General features: G+C 45.7%; 1 pseudogene; it reads left to right on the top strand.

Moving 5' to 3' along the window:
* Positions 1-14,700: 14,700 nt before the first annotated feature.
* On the top strand, positions 14,701-17,269 carry LOC147964110 (uncharacterized; annotated as a pseudogene).
* Positions 17,270-17,633: the final 364 nt, after the last annotated feature.

The raw sequence follows: 17,633 nt of genomic DNA, 5'->3' as shown, positions 1-17,633 counted from the left end.
CTGCGTCGTTGGTTGTTCAGCAGCAGCAGTTTCTTCAGCGCTAATGGCTGGAATTTCCTCATGGACAGATGTAGTGGGATGAGTTTCTTCAGAGCCCATGTGAACAGTTTGTGTGGGGGACTGAGGAATTTGCTGTAGAGGGGTGAACATTGGAGAGTTTGGATGCTGACTTTCCCAGAATTCATCACTGATTACGGGTGTGGAGCATCCAATGTCCACATCTTCATCTTTCATTTCTTCAACGCCAGCCTCTTCAGCTGTGAACTGAGGCATAGGCGAGGTGATGATAGGTGTTGAAGGGATTGCATCCACTTCAATTTCTTCATCCAACAGTTCTGACGAAGCAGTAGAAGGAGTTTCTTCATCCGATCCGCTGGGGATAACATATTCTTCATCAAAAGGAACAAGGTCCTTTGATGGCCTGGTTGAGATGGGAGCATCATCAATCGGTTTTGCAAATGAGCTTGTCATAGGCTTCATTTTCTTCGGAGCTGAAGAATCTGAAGCAGCTGATGCTTTCCTTTTCTTCACTGCAGCACGCTCTGCAGCTTTGGTCTTCTTCACATCTGATGCAGATGGAAGGGTTGGAGTTGAAGTTGGTGCAGGAGCAGCTGAGGAATCTGGTTGATTTTCTTCAGGCACAACTGATGCAGTTGCCCTGAGTTCTTCAGTTTCTTCAGGCACACCACTAGTGGGTGCCTTGGCAATTTCTTCAGCGGCTGGAATGCAGTCATCAGCCCTGAAACTCACATTATCTTTAGCAGCCTGATTGTCATCAGCGGTGCTGGCATTTTCTTCAGTAGGCTGAGCAGATGCTTCAGCCTGAGGAATTTCCTGTTACGTTGGGGCTGCAACATTGGAAGTGAAGTTATCCGCAAGTTTCACAAAACGAACCTTGGCTCCAAGCCAATCAGCGCGATATGCTTCAAAGTCATCACTGAGTTTCTTAATCTTAGTCTGAGTAGTGACACGTTCTTCAGTTGTCATAGAGACAACGTTTTTCTTCAGATAACGCTCTTTCTTGTACTACGCTTTCTTGATCTACCTGGCCTTCTCAAATTTCCACTTTTCTTCTTGAATGAAGTGGGTCAGCATGTGACTCTGGCCAGGAGTCAGCTTGAAGTCATGCAAGGGAGTGTTGGGGTCCTTGTGCCAATCATCAATATAGTCGAGGATCAGCTTGGGATCCAAAAGCAGTGGCACCTCTGATCCTTTGGCTCTAGCGGCCCTGACTTGCCTGTCTCTGATGATTTCTGCAAGTTCATCATCATCAGCTTCGTCTTCATCAGACGACACTTGGAAAGCGACTTGCTTCTTTTGAGGACTTGGGCGTGGACCTCGTCCAGCAGTGGCCTTTGTCTTCAGCAGTGAGGGGCCAGCTGAGGAACTTGGTGCAGTTGAGGAACTAGCTGAGACACCTGAGGCAATGGAGATACTGGCAGTCCTTTGGCACGAAGCGATATGCACAGGTGCTGAGGATTTGGTCGGAACAACTGAAGGCTTTGGTGGAGGAGCTGAGGACTTTGGAGGAATAGGAGCAGCATGAGGAATTGGCCGTGAGGGCTTTGATGATTCTGGCCGTGAGGGCATTGCTGAGGAAGCACTTGGCTTGCGCGCAGGCTTCTTTGACATAGCCTTCTTTGGCTTGACAGCAAGGGCCTCAGCAGAGGCAGCAGCAGCAGCAGAGTCTTCATTGAATTTCCTCACCGCTTCTTTGGCTTGCTTAGCCAACTTGGTTTGGCGTTTGGCCCATTCATCAGGATAGTCCTCACCGTGCTTGAGGCTGGTGGGATCTGCTATTTGGCTAGGTGCCAATGGAGCTCTTGGGCATGGAGGATTGAGTGCGAATTTCTTCATGTACTTAGGAGTGACATATCTGTACTCCCTCCATTCTCTTGCCCATCTCCTCTCTATCTTCTGAATGCGCACTTTGCGCTCATTCTTGGTTTCCTTCGTAGGTGTGCAGTACCCAGCATATATGTCATCAGGGATTTCAAATGCTGTATTTACCTCAGGCCTCTTTCCTCCCTTCTGTGGCCTTTTATCATCAGCCATTTTCTTCAGTTGAGGAATTTGAACAATCGAATTCTCTGAAGAAGTATGCAACTTTTCTTCGAGGAACGCTGCAAATGAGTTAAGTTGATGAGAACCTAGTGATTCAGCAGCTGACATGTGTACCTATGAACAGAGTATAGTTGCGAGGAATTTGGAGAGGTCATATGCGTTCTCAGAAGGTTTTTCAAAATGAACAGGTTTGAGGAATTTGACCAGATGAGTCTTGAAGATTTTCACTAAGCGTTCTTTGTCTTAGGTTCCAGAGTTGTATAGATCGAAGATCCACACAATTGAGGAATCTTGAAGAAAAATGATGCTTAGAGAAACGAATCAAGAACAGATGACTTGTGAGGTGTTCAGTGTGTGAAGATATGAAGAAAAACACTTTTTAAGATTTTGTAGATAATCATTCAAATCAACGAGGGCAGTAAAAGTAACTTTTAATTACCCTGGACGAAGAAAACGACGAACTGGAGTGAGGAGATGTGAAGTTCGTCTGTGCAGATCTTCCACGCCCTAACTTGGCAGAGGAAGACGGCTACGGCAGCGGCGGAGTGAAGATGTCCGCAGTCGGCGCGAGTACGTCGGCGACGAGGTCGAGGCAGTGAAGCTCTTCCTCACCGGCGGCGATGAAGTAGCAACGGCGCTAGGGTTTGAGAAGCTCGAGCCGGAGAGAGAGGTCGAGCGGAGTAAAAGAAGTGAAAGGGGAAAGGAAGGGTATTTATAGCCACAGTGAAAAACGGCTCGCCCGAAGAAATTGGACAGACGTGCCCCTGACCCTTCTCATTCGCATGACATGTGCCACCCACGTAGTGAGAGGTGGAGATCGTGTTAGATCGTGGGTGAGTGGATAAGTGTATCGAGGGATGCGGAACGGTTTGAGCGGCAAGACCGAAAATTTTGATAAGATAGGTTTTAAAGTTCCGTTCGCAATTTCTTCAGCTGACAAGGACACAGTGAAGATTTTGAACGAGTTTCAAATAGAACGCACATGAAGAATTTGTGAACAGATTGGGTTGAGTATAGCATAGAGGGGAAGGGTCCGATCACATTCACTTAGCAGAAAACCAACTTGAAGAAATAGCAATAAGTGAATGATGTAGAGGACATAAACTCACACACACATATATATATATATATATAGCCAATGAATAAAAACGACGGAACCAGTGAAGACTATGCAAAGTTGAAGAATATGAATAATTTGAGGAATTTCAACTTTTGGTGGTGCCGTGACCCACCGTATAAGAATGATGATTTCAGACACCGCGTACAATTATCGTAGGGTTCTGAGAATCAAATTCTTCGTTAATTTCTTCACACTAAGAGTGTTATTATTCATTGATTGAAGAAAAACGTTTCTTCATGTGTTGCACATCTAAGTCATCAATTTTGCATAAATGTTAGGATGAGTGTCCTTTTCACAGAACATTCGAAGATTCTAGGATATTTAGCTCACACCGCAACTTGCTAAATCTCTTCTCATCCAAGGGCTTTGTGAAGATATCGGCTAGCTGTTCTTCAGTCTTCACATGCTCAATAGAAATGTCGCCCTTCAACACATGATCATGAAGAAAATGATGACGAATCTGAATGTGCTTTGTCTTTGAGTGCTGAACTGGGTTGTGAGCAATCTTGATGGCACTCTCATTGTCACAGAAGAGAGGCACATTCTTCATGTTGACGCCGTAGTCCTTGAGAGTTTGCTTCATCCATAGCAAATGGGCACAACAAGAACCAGTGGCAATGTACTCAGCTTCAGCAGTAGATAGTAATACGCAGTTCTGTTTCTTCGAGGACCAACAGACCAAAGATCGTCCGAGGAAATGACATGTACCAGATGTTGACTTGCGATCCACACGATCACCAACATAGTCAGAGTCAGAATATCCAACAAGATCAAAAGCCGAGCCCTTGGGGTACCATAATCCAAGTGTTGGTGTGTGAGCTAGATATCGAAGAATATGCTTCACAGCCTTATGGTGTGATTCCTTCGGTGCAGCTTGAAATCGGGCACACATGCAAACACTAAGCATTATATCTGGCCTAGATGCACATAAGTATAATAAGGAACCTATCATGGAGCGGTATACCTTATGATCGAAGTCAATACCATTTTCATCGGTGCACAGATGGCCATTTGTGGGCATAGGAATTTTGACGCCTTTGCAATCTTGTATGCCGAATTTCCTCAGTACATCCTTGAGGTATTTCTCCTGAGATATGAATATGCCATTGTGTTGTTGACGAATTTGAAGACCTAAGAAGAATTTCAACTCTCCCATCCTAGACATTTGATATTCTTCACTCATCATATAGGCAAATTCATCACTATAACGTTGGTCAGTACAGCCAAAGATAATATCATCAACATATACTTGGCACACAAACAATTCACCATCATAAGATTTAGTGAAAAGAGTAGGGTCGAGTGAACCGGGTTTGAAGCCTTTCTTCATGAAGAGTTTCTTCAAGGTATCATACCAAGCCCGTGGGGCCTGCTTGAGGCCATAGAGGGCCTTGTTGAGTCTGAAGACTTTGTCAGGATTCTTTGGATCTTCAAAACCTGGGGGTTGAGCAACATATACTTCTTCCTCAAGCTTACCATTGAGGAATGCACTTTTCACATCCATTTGATACAAAGTGATATCATGATGGTTAGCATAAGCAAGTAATATGCGAATAGCCTCAAGTCTAGCAACAGGTGCAAAAGTTTCATCGAAATCAATTCCTTCAACCTGTGTGTAGCCTTGAGCTATAAGCCGTGCCTTATTCCTCACCACAAGGCCATTTTCATCTTGCTTGTTGCGGTAGATCCACTTTGTGCCGATGATATTGTGCTTGCGAGGATCTGGACGTTTGACCAGTTCCCAGACATTGTTAAGCTCGAATTGATGTAATTCCTCTTGCATGGCCTGAATCCACTCAGGCTCTAGAAATGCTTCATCTACCTTAGTGGGCTCTGTAATAGAGACAAAAGCATACTGCCCACAAAAGTTAGACAAATGTGAAGCTTTTGAGCGTGTGAGAGGACCTGGCGCTTTGATGTCATTGATGATCTTTTCAACTTGCACTTCTTTTGCAATGCGAGGATGAGCTGGTTGTCGTTAAAGAGTTTGATCAGCGTTTTCTTCAGCACCATTTTCTTCAGCATTTTCTTCAGGTGCATTAGCTCGACGTTCTTCATGTTCTGGAATGAATTCTTCAGCAGATTCTTCAGTAGGAATGACACCCTCAGTAGCCTTGAACTTGATAGTTTCCTCAGGTGCTGGTTCATCTATCACAGTAGGTAGGTGCTCTCTTTGCGAGCCATTAGTTTCATCGAACCGCACATCTACAGTTTCAACAACTTTGTGAAGAACGTTGTTGAAGACTCTGTAGGTGTGCGAGTCCTTTCCATAACCAAGCATAAAACCTTCATGTGCTTTCGGTGCAAATTTTGAGTTGTGATGAGGATCTCTAATCCAACATTTAGCATCGAAGACTTTGAAATAACTTACATTGGGTTTCTTATCAGTGAGGAGTTCATAGGCAGTCTTTTTTGAAGAATTTGTGAAGATATACTCTGTTGATGATGTGGCACGCAGTATCAATTGCCTCAGTCCAGAAACGACGAGGCGTTTTGTATTCATCAAGCATAGTGCGAGCCATCTCAGCAAGAGTCCTGTTCTTGCGCTCCACGACGCCATTTTGCTGAGGAGTGTAAGGAGCAGATAACTCACGAGTAATACCAAGTTCATCAAGATAGTCATCAAGACCAGAATTCTTGAACTTAGTGCCATTGTCACTTCTGATGTGCTTAATCTTCACACCAAAGTTGGTTGAAGCCCTCGAGGAAAATCGTTTGAAGACTTCCTGCACTTCATGTTTGTAAGTAACAAGGTGTACCCATGTGTAGCAAGAATAATCATCAACAATAACAAAGCCATATTGAGATGCTTCATTTGAAATAGTAGAATAATGATTAGGACCAAAGAGATCCATGTGAAGCAATTCAAATGGACGAGTGGTGGTCATGATAGTCTTCGCTGGATGCTTGGCCTTGGTCATCTTCCCAGCTTCACAGGCTCCGCATAGGTGATCCTTGAGGAATTTGACATTCTCGATGCCAATGGCATGCTTCTTCTTCGCAAGCGTGTGCAAATTCCTCATGCCTGCATGACCAAGTCGTCGATGCCAGAGCCAGCCTTCTGAAGCTTTTGCAAGTAAGCACATGGCTGGTTGTGGTCCTGTAGAGAAATCAACAATATACAGGTCTCCTCTCCTAAAGCCTTCGAAGACTTTGGAATTGTCAGCTTCCATAACCACAACACAACGGTACTTGCCAAAGACAACAACCATATCAAGATCATAAAGCATTGAGATAGACATAAGGTTGTATCCTAAGGACTCAACAAGCATGACTTTGTCCATGTGTCGATCCTTTGTAATCGCAACCTTACCTAGACCCAATACCTGACTTTTACCTTTGTCAGCAAAGATGATATGCTTCAGATGCGATGGAGATAATGGAGCATCCATCAATAGATTCTTGTCACCAGTCATGTGGTTTGTACATCCACTATCAAGGACCCACTTAGTGGCTTTGGGTTGATCATCCTGCAGATGAATTAGTGCAGCTTACAAACTCATATACTTCATCAGTGAAGAATATGACATCAATTCATCAGATCAATTTCATCAAGTAAAAGAACTAATAACGCAATATGAGGACGTGAGAAATGAAAGTTCATTTCTTCATGGTTAGCCTACGTCCTTCCACACATGCTCAGGTCTCCAGCAAATTCTTCAGACGATTATGTGCGTCTGGAGACCTGACCCTGCAGAAGAGATTAGTTCTTTTTCTTCACCACCCACATCTGAAGGGGTGGCAAAGAGTTCATCATTCTGCGAGCTCCATACGAGAAGGATGGCATAGAAGCCAGTCCATTTCGTTTCACATAAGAGGGATTAGAGTAAGCATAAGAGTATGCAGAGAAATTCTTCGAGGACTTATGGACATAATGATTTGAAGAATAATGCATATATCCACAATCCTTAGATCTTCCCTGCGAAACAGACGGGTTAGCACAATGATGTTCATATGAGGACTTTGATCCATATAAGGAATTTGGTCCATATGAGGAATTTGATCTGGGGTTCCTATTCTTCACAGGTGGTGTCATGATGACATTCACCTGAAGATTTTCAAGACATCTTTTGGGAACCCAGATTTTTTGCATAGGGGAGCCGTTCCTGCAGTTAGTGCCAACATATCTAGCAAATACTTCACCATTCTGATTTTTGAATAGCTTATAGTTGGAGTCAATTGACTCATCATCAGAATAAGGAGATTCACATGCAAATCCAGATAAGTTAGATGGATCAACCTGTAACGCCCTCGATGCGGCTATAGCTCCCACGTGTCGAGGCACGACTTAGGGACATAACCGCATTGAAAGCAATGTCGCAAGTCAGGCAATCATTACAACATCCCATGTAATATATAATAAAAGGGGGAGAACATAGTTGGCTTACACTCGCCACGTCACATCAAAGTACATAAATAACATCCATCATACAAACACTCATGGCCTGACTACGGCGCCAAAATAGAAGAAAACCCAACATGCGACAAGGCCCGAATCAAACCCCAACTAGGCACCACTACTGATCATCAGGAAAAGACACATAATATCGCTGAGAGTCCTCGTCGAACTCCCACTTGAGCTCGTACTCGTCACCTGGAGCGGAATCACCTGGACCTGCATCTGGAGTTATAGTATCTGTGAGCCACATGGACTCAGCAATCTCGCACCCACGCGATCAAGACTATTTAAGCTTATAGGAATGGGTAAGGCAAATATAAGTGGAGCTGCAGCAAGCGACTAGCATATATGGTGGCTAACTTATTCGCAAAGGAGAGCGAGAAGAGGAGGCAAAGCGCGAGCGAGAAGCTAGAAGGAACAACCTGCGCAAACATAACTCCAACACCGTGTCCACTTCCCGGACTCCGCCGAGAAGAGGCCATCACGGCAACACACTCAGTTGATTCATTTTAATTAATTAAGGTTTAAGTTACCTACAATCGGACATTAACAAATTCCCATCCGCCCATAACTACGGGCACGGCTTTCGAAAGTTCAATCCCTGCAGGGGAGTCCCAACTTAGCCCATGACAAGCTCTCATGGTCAACGAAGGAATAGACCTCCTCCCAAGACGTTCCGATCAGACTCGGTATCTCGGTAACTCAAGACACTTCGACAGGTTAAAACAAGACCAGCAACACCGCCCGAATGTGCCGACAAATCCCGATAGGAGCTGCACATATCTCTTTCTCAGGGCACACTCAGATTGTCCTAGGTACGGGTAGGCCAGCCCAGAGTTGCCCCTGGTGGCCACCGGTAGCTGACAGGTGGACCAACACTCAGAGGAGCACTGGCCCAGGGGGGGGGGGGTAAAATAAGATGACCCTTGAGTCTGCAGAACCCAAGGGAAAGAAAAGGCTAGGTGGCAAATGGTAAAACCAAGGTTGGGCATTGCTGGAAAAGCTTTAATCAAGGCGAAATATCAAGGGGTTCCCATTATAACCCAACCGCGTAAGGAACGCAAAATCCGAGAACATAACACCGATATGACGGAAACTAGGGCGGCAAGAGTGGAACAACACTAGGCGAGAGGCCGAGCCTTCCACCCTTTACCAGATATATAGGTGCATTAAGACAACATGGCAATATAATGATATCCCAACAAGTAAATAAATGAGGTTCCAACAAGGAACGGCCCCCAATCTTCACCTGCAACTAGCAACGCTATAAGAGGGGCTGAGCAAAGCGGTAACATAGCCAATCAACGGTTTGCTAGGACAAGGTGGGTTAGAGGTTTGACATGGCAGTTGGGAGGCTGACAAGCAAAATGTAGGCATCGTAGCATTGGCATAGCAAAAGAGCGAGCAAACTAGCATCGCAAAGATAGTAGTGATTTCGAGGGTATGATCATCTTGCCTGCAAAGCTGCCAGAGTTGACTGGATCCTCACAAGCAAACTCAACGGGCTCCTCGGTAGCGAACTCGTCCCCCGGCTCTACCCAAACAAGACAAACAAGCAACAAAGATACAATCAACCACGTGCAAGAACAAGCAATATGATGAAATGATGATATGCTATGCGGGATGCGATGCGGGATGCAAAATGCAAGATATGACAGGAAATGCATGAACCTGGCCTCAACTTGGAATTCCAAGGGTTCCACTGGAAAGATGAGATGAAACTGCTTGAAAACGATATAAAGATCATCGGAATCGGAGTTACGGTTTGGAAATGGCAAGCGTTTCAAAAACGACACCGGTCTGCGATTTACAGCAAGTAGGCATCTAAATGCAATGAGATGAACATGCTACAGCCACCAAACATGACAACAAAATACATGGCAGGGATGCACACAAGATGCTTAACAAAAGACTAGCACTGAGCCACGGCCAAATCATCCATTATGAGGTTCAAACAAGCAAGGCAAAAACGCGAATGCAAAACAGATTCCAGACTTAGTGAAATTAACACTTGTCTGAAATTTCAGATCACGAAGCCCTCTTCGGAGCAGCAAAACAACATGATACATGACCTGATTATGACAAATAAGAGCATGGAATGGAGCGACTCAACAAGCTTAACAAAAGTCCCAAAGTGACCTCGGGCCAAAAGGGATCACAAAATATACTAACGGGCACACGAACATAGCAAAAACACAATCAGTTTTCAGACTTAGTGAAAACTGAGACATGCTGAAATATAACTCACGAAGGCAGGTAAACGAGCTCGATGCACTCACCACGGTGCAATTCATGGAAAGGCAAGCATACATCCATTAAGAAGGAACAAAATTCTAGCTAGACATGGCAAGAACAATGGCATGGCATGCACGGATCAACTACAATAGCATCGGCAAAATCGCAAACGAGTTGACGATCTGCCCAGATTCACAACGAAGCAAAAGTAGAGCTCGATTGACTCAAGCTAGGGTGCTCCATAATTGCAAACAAAGACATGGATGGATAGATCATAACATGATTAACAAAACTCCTTTACTGATCATCCTCAAAAGAGGCATGGATCACTAGGAAACAAGCTGAACATATGGCATCATGAACTAAAATAATCCCAGACTTAGTGAAAACAACTAAGTCCCTGAAAACAGATTTCCCGGGTGCCTCACTTTGCAAGCTTGCACAAGTCACCACACACATCCTAAAAATGCATGGGTTGCATCTCTAGAAATAAGACAAAATGCTTAACAAAACATATGAAGGACTCACAGGCATATCATGCACACAATAATCATGGCAAAAATGACAAAAGTCTAAGATGAACTAGCAGATCTGACAATTAACTCACGAAGCCTCCTTCTAACAGCATTTTGGGCATCAAGAAGAACTCAAATGAAAATGATGCAATGGAATGAAATGATGTACTCATCGAGACGAACATTTTGATATACTATATGTCCAAAACGGTGCTACGGATGCGGAGATATCACCGGTCAAAGTATGCACAAAAAATTAGTGTTTCGGGGAGAAAGTCAACCGTCTCGAAACTGGATCTGGATCTGGCGTGGAAACCGAGGCTCGCCGGAGACGCACTGTACACGCCGGAGACGGGGAGGAAGATCCGGCCGGATCCGAGGCCGGTGAGAGGAGGGGGCGCCGGGGCGCGGTCGCCGGCGCCGGGCGGCAAGGTGGCGGCGGCGAGGCGACGGTCGGGGCGGCCGGTGACGACGAAGGACGGCGGCGGAGGCGAGCACCCACGGCGGAGGCGGTGGCGCACGGCCGGCTCGGGGGAAGAAGGGCGCGGTCGCCGGGCGAGGAGGATGGAGAAGGCGGCGGCGTCTCGCGGGACGGGGAGGGCCCCGCATGGGCCTGCGGGCCGGCGGCGCGGCGATGTGGACCGGGGCGGCGGGGCGAGTCACGACGTGACACGTGGCGGCGGCGGGCTATCCGGACATGTCCGTCTCGCGCGATTTCGTCCGGCGGCGGCGGGAGAGATGGATCTAGGGTTTTAGGAGTGTTTGACCCGGAATTTTCGAGGGGGGTGTATATATAGGCATAAGTGGAGCTAGGAGAGTCCAAATGAGGTGCGGTTTTCAGCCACGCGATCGTGATCGAACGCTCTAGATGATGGAGCAGAGTTTGGTGGATTTTGGGCCAAATTGGAGGGGTGTTGGGCTGCAACACACACGAGGCCTTTTCGGTCCCTTGGTTAACCGTTGGAGTATCAAACGAAGTCCAAATGACACGAAACTTGACAGGCGGTCTACCGGTAGTAAACCAAGGCCGCTTGGCAAGTCTCGGTCCAATCCGGAAATGTTTAATCCCCACACACGAAAGAAAGCTAGAATTGACCACCGGAGGAGAACGAAGCGCCGGAATGCAAAACGGACAACGGGGAAAATGCTCGAATGCATGAGATGAACACGTATGCAAATGCAATGCACATGATGACATGATATGAGATGCATGAAAACGAAAACAACACACGGAGACAAAGACCCGAACCCGAGAAATAAATATAACTTAACGCCGGAAACGGTAAGAGTTGGAGTACAAATTGGGAAAGTAACATCCGGGGTGTTACACAACTGGAGGTCCCTTTGCAGCAACCCATGTAGTTTTGGGGTACTGCTCAGGCTTCCAATATGTACCATCAGCATTGAGTTTTCTTTCAAAGGCGATACCCTCTTTCCTAGGGTTCCTGTTGAGGATCTGCTTTTTAAGCACATCACAAAGAGCCTGATGCCCTTTGAGGCTTTTGTACATGCCTGTCGTGTACAATTCCTTCATCCCTGCATCGTCAGTGATACTAGCAATGTCCTCAGATGAGGAATTAGTGATAGCAGAGGCATGTGAAGAATTTGAAACATTAGTAGCATTTGAACATTCAGGTGAAGAATTAGCAGATTCATGTTCAATGCACTTCAAGCATGGTGGAACAAATTCTTCCCGAGAAGCGCTGATTTGTTGAGCAAGTAATGAATCGCGCTCCTTCTGAAGATCTTCATAACTCACTCTTAGCTTCTCAAGGTCTTACTTTCTTTGAAGAAATTCATAAGAAAGCTTCTCATGATCCGATAAGAGAGTGTTATGTTGATCTTGAAGGGTGTCATACTTAGTATGAAGTCTCTGAAGACTTTCAGCCAAAGCTTTTGACTGATCCATTTCCTCACCCAACATATCATCGCTCTTGTTTAGCATATAGTGAGCTTTTTCCAAAGCTCTTTGTTGTTTAGTAGCAAGGGAAGCAAGTTTGACATAGCTGGGTCCAAATTCATCACCAGATTCATCATCACTGGACTCGGATAGGTAGCATTCAGTTACCTCAGCATCTTTTGCCATAAGGCATGATGTAGAAGATGATGATTCTGGTTCAAATGTCATCGTTTTGAGAGATTCCTTGAAGTCCTCAAACCAAGGATCATGACAAGTTCGATGACCTTCATAGACCTCAGAGAGACGGTCCCAGATGAGCTTCGCATGATCAAGATGCATGATATTCCTGAACTAATTTTGTGATAGGCTGGAGCAGATGACATCCTTCGCCGTGAGGTTGAGAAGAGTATACTTGCGAATGTCATCAGCATCCGCCATCTTGCACAGATCAGTCAGGCCAATCTCAGTGACGGTCCACAACTCGCTGTTCATCGCCATGAGGCGTTTCTTCATCATGGCCTTCCACTTGGGATACTCGTGACCGTCAAAGATGGGGCATGTCACCTTCGTCATACCTGCGGTCGACATAACTAAAACTCCAGGCGGTTAAACCAAAATGACACAAAACAAGGGAGTACCTCGCTCTGATACCAATTGAAAGTGTGTTATATCGACTAGAGGGGGGGGGGATGAATAGGCGATTTTTATGAAATTCTTCACTGAGGAATTTGCTGTTGAGGAAATTCCTTAGCGAAGAACTACTAGCAGTGGAATAAGTACTCAAAAGTAAACATAACAGAATACAAGCAGTCATCATGATGAAATGAAGACAGGCACAAAGTACAGGAAGCGTAATCACAGGATAACACAGGATGAAGACAAACAGACTGAAGAAATTGAACTGAGGAAATTGAGAAAGTCTTTAGTCAAAGTCTTCAAACACAGATATGAACAAACACACAACACAATTATGAGTAAATTAAAGAGTTGAGGAAATAGAACTAGTAAGCTCGGTGAAGACAATGATTTGGTAGACCAGTTCCAACTACTGTCTCAGTTCTACGTCTGGTTGGAGCGGCTGAGTATTTAAACTCGAGGACACACAGTCCCGGACACCCAGTCAAGGACACTTAGTCCAAGACACCCAGTCCTCACCGTATTCTCCTTGAACTAAGGTCACACAGACCTCGTCCAATCACTCGTGGTAAGTCTTCAGGCGACTTCCAAACCTTCACAAACTTGGTCACTCAGCGGTCCATAATTCCTCTTGGATGCTCTAGACCATGACGCCTAACCGTCTGGAAGAAGCACAGTCTTCAAAGGTAACAAGCGTCGAATCCACTCAGGATCAATCTCTTCAGTGATGCTCAATCACTTGGGGTTTGTAGGTGTTTGGGTTTTGGGTTTTTTGGTTTTTTCCTCACTTGATGATTTTCGCTCAAAGTCCTCGGAGGATGGGTTGCTCTCAAATGACAAGTGTCAGTTTCTCTCGGAGCAGCCAACCAGCTAGTGGTTGTAGGGGGCGGCTATTTATAGCCTAGGGAGCAGCCCGACATGATAAGACATAAATGCCCTTCAATGATACGACCGTTAGGTGGATAGATATTTTGGGACAGCTGGCGCATAGCACAGCAACGGTCGGAATTTTGAGTAGAAAAATCCTCAGGGCTATCATGTTCCTCACTGTGTAGGCAATCCGCACTGGCGAAATCCTAACTCCTCAGTCAGGACAAATTCCTCAGAGACCAGAAGAACTTCGTCTCTGTCACTGAAGAAATTGACTGATCTGTAAGAGATTTCCAATGGCTTCACTCGAAGGGATTGGTAGGTGTAGGATTTTGAGTTGAGCATCACATGGAAATTTTTCCTTAGTATTTCCTCGACCCCCTTTAACAGTACGGTGTTTCCTATGACTCAAGAAAGAGAAAATGAAACTACGAAAACAAAAGTCTTCTCGCTTCATGTTCCTCGAAAGAATACCAAGTCTTCAAGGTCACACCAATTTCTTCACTTTCAAAGTCTTCGGAAAGTCTTCAGAATACCAAAGTCTTCAGTCAAAGATATTCATTTTTAGGGGTCGACTTTTCCTGTAAATATCAAACTCCTCATAGACTTATAGACCTGTGTACACTCACAAACGCATTAGTCCCTTAACCTATAAGTCTTCAATACACCAAAATCACTAAGGGGCACTAGATGCATTTACACTCACTTTCTCTTCCGTCCCCTTTCTTCCTTCCTTCTTCCCCTTCCCCACGGAAACCTCACCTACTCGCTCCTACCTACACCGATGGCGATCGGGAGATCCCAGTACATCACAGATGGTATTCAGAGCTTGGTCTGACCCGTTTGCGCTTCCCTATTCTCTTGATCTTGTTGGTAAATCCCGCGGAAGGTTGCAGAACGCCCTCGAGTTTGATCTGCGTAAATCCAGAAGTGGGTTCGCGGATTCGGGGCGGGAGCAGCAATGGCGCCGTCCAAGCCGAGTGTGCAATTGAGGCAGGTGATTTCGGCCATGGAGGCGTTTGAGGAGAGATTGATGAAGGAATTGGAGGCCCTCAAATTTGTGCGGGACAAAATTGAGGGGATTGACGCAATCTCATCGCGGCTGGAGGAGATCGATAAGAAGATGGAGGAACAAGCTGGCCGGATCGACGCAGTACAAGCAAAGGTGAACCTCATGATGAGCTCGATCGCGGATGTGCGCCAAGAGCAAGTTTCAGTGGCCAAGGGGGCCAAGGCGGCGCAGCAGACTGCCTCACCGCGCGACGCGACAGAGGTGTTGCTACCCTCACCACCTCCGCATCCCCCGCCTCCGCCCTTACAAGTTCCCCGGCCGTGGCCGCAAACTGGATCCTCAGCTCAACTGGATCCAGGATGCATGGAGGGTCAGACCCACGCAGGCCATGGATGCCGAAAATGGACTTACCACGATTTGAAGGGGACGATGTTCGCATCTGGATCGATGGTTGTGAGTCATTCTTCCTGCTCTATGACATCCCGGAGAACTTCAAGGTAACATCAGCTACTCTGCACTTGGGAGGTGATGCTGCACATTGGTATCTCACATACAAACATGAGGTGGGATGGGTGGAATGGCGTCAGTTCAAAGAGGCTGTCATACGAGAGTTTGATGCTCACTATCACCGGGATAAGATGAAAGCGCTGCTGATGTTGAAACAGGAAAGCACTGTCGATAAATACAAGAGAAGTTTCCTTCAGTTAGTCTATCAGGTGCGGCTGTATGACCCTGCTATCAGTGATACCTTCTTGGTCACACGGTTTCTTTTAGGATTAAAAGAAGAACTGTGTGGGGCAGTGGAGATTCAGTTTCCACTCACAGTGGCAGCAGCTGCAGAATTTGCATCCATTCAAGAGGGAACTCTACTACAAGCTCGGGCACCACGACAATTTCCAAAATCCAGTGTCACTAAACTTGACAGCAGAGGGGGACAGGCCTCTGGGGATATCTGGCGCGCACGACAACTGAAAGAGTACCGCCGTGCAAATGGTCTCTGTTTTGGGTGTGGGGAGAAGTTTGTCCCAGGTCACAGTTGTGCTAAACCCATGGCGGCTCAAGCAAATGCCATAGTCGGGACTGAAACTGATGCTGACCGAATACCTGACGCCGTGTTGGACGCCATTGCTATGCAGGAAGCAGTCAAAGAAGAGCTCATGTTATCTGTCAATGCTCTCTCCGGTGCAGATCATCCGAAAACAATTTGATTGAGAGCAATGGTGGGAAATCAAGTTGTGATTATTCTCCTTGACTCTGGCAGTATGCATAGTTTCATTGATGAAGCTATCCTGGACAGATTGAAACTGCAGCCACAATCTCTGCAAACTGCTCTGTCAGTTAAATTAGCTAATGGGGAGGTGTTACCTTGTAAAGCTGAACTTCCAGAACTCACTTGGTGGATACAGGGCAACACTTTCAGTTACCCACTGAAAGTGGTGGAGTTAGGAGGACATGACATAATCCTGGGAATGGATTGGCTCGAACAATGGAGTCCTATGACTTGCCATTGGAAGGAAAAGTGGGTTCAATTTCTTTACAAAGGCACCGAAATAAAACTGAAGGGCATTCAGACTCAGGAACCAACAGTGTTACAGAGAATGTCAGTTGATCAAGTGTTGAAATGGGAGAAAGGAAATGATATATGGGCCACTGCTATGCTTATGCCTAAGGAAAGTCCAACTTCAGTAGCCCCTCCTAAACCTATACAACAGCTCATTACTGAATATCAGGACATATTTCAAGAGCCCAAGACACTCCCTCCCCACAGGACTTTTGACCATGCAATCCATCTTATCCCTAATGCTCATCCATTTAATTCCAGGCCTTATCGATACTCACCTCTACAGAAAGATGAGATAGAGAGGCAAGTGGAGGAAATGCTTAAAGCTGGACTAATCACACCTAGCATGAGTCCCTTTGCATCCCCTGTTCTATTGGTGAAAAGAAGGATGGTTCATGGAGATTTTGCATTGATTACAGAAAATTAAATGCTATCACTATGAAGAACAGATTTCCTATGCCAATTGTGGAAGAACTATTGGATGAGTTGGCTGGCACAACCTATTTTTGCAAGATAGATCTAAAGGCCGGGTACCATCAAATTAGAATGGTTCCTCAAGATGAGTTCAAGACTGCCTTTAAGACACATCTGGGACAATACCAATTTAAGGTCATGCCTTTTGGTTTGGCAATGGCCCCATCCACATTCCAGTGTGTCATGAATTATCTGTTTGCACCATATATTAGGAAGTTTGTGCTTGCCTTTATGGATGATATTCTAGTCTTCAGTCACACTCTGGAAGAGCATAAGGAGCACTTAAGGGTGGTGTTTCAACTGCTCAGGGAGAATCAATTTGATGGAAAAGAATCCAAATGCTCCTTTGCTCAGTCTCAGTTGGAATATTTGGGCCATATCATCTCTGACAAAGGGGTGGCCACAGACCCAGCCAAGACAGAGGCTATGGTTAAGTGGCCAGTGCCAACTAACCCAACTGAGCTGCGAGGGTTCTTGGGCTGACTGGATACTACAGAAAATTTGTGAAGGGCTATGGAGTGTTGGCCAGACCACTAAAAACCTTGCTTTAGAAGAAAGGTTTTCAATGGAGTGAGGAGGCCAACCTAGCTTTCCAAGCTCTCAAAAAGGCCATGACCTCTACTCTGGTGCTGCTTTTACCTGACTTCTCTAAACAATTCACTATATAGACAGATGCTTGTGCAACGGTCATTGGAGCAGTGTTGGCTCAGGAGGGACACCCTATAACATTTTACAGCAAGGCTTTGAGTGTGCGAAACCAGTAGCTCTCCATTTATGAGAAAGAATTTTTCGCTATCATCATGGCCGTGGAGAAATGGAGAGCCTATTTGAGCAGGGGACCTTTCAT

The sequence above is a fragment of the Triticum urartu genome, chromosome 6A, assembly GCF_056163025.1.
Source record: "Triticum urartu cultivar PI428250 chromosome 6A, HENAU_Tu73, whole genome shotgun sequence".
Taxonomy (NCBI): domain Eukaryota; kingdom Viridiplantae; phylum Streptophyta; class Magnoliopsida; order Poales; family Poaceae; genus Triticum; species Triticum urartu.
Note: the sequence above shows the minus strand (reverse complement) of the source record. Positions and strands in the feature narration are given on the sequence as shown.